Source organism: Cariama cristata, unplaced genomic scaffold (assembly GCF_000690535.1).
Source record: "Cariama cristata isolate BGI_N322 unplaced genomic scaffold, ASM69053v1 scaffold7981, whole genome shotgun sequence".
Classification (NCBI taxonomy): domain Eukaryota; kingdom Metazoa; phylum Chordata; class Aves; order Cariamiformes; family Cariamidae; genus Cariama; species Cariama cristata.
In genome coordinates, this window is record NW_009598630.1 from 7,261 (window position 1) to 7,563 (window position 303).

The following is a 303-nucleotide window of genomic DNA, read 5'->3' on the forward strand; positions in this document are numbered from 1 at the left end:
AGTCACAGACTTCGTGCCCAAGCGCCCGCTGAGGGCAGGGGGGGCAGGGGGGGCAGCCCGACCGGGGAGGTTATCTCCTGACCGGACACCCCGTGCCAGCTGGAACCCAGCGCACCCCCCTCCAGCCCCCCGCATCACGAGAGCCAGGCAAACCGGGGGACACCAGGGAGGTGACGGGAAAAGAGAAACCACAGAAACCCACATCACGAGATTTAAAACAATAATAATAAAAACAAGCAAACATACACGGTTTTTAACCAGCGAGGCAGCAGTGCTTCCCGCCGCAGACCCCCGTAGGGCTCA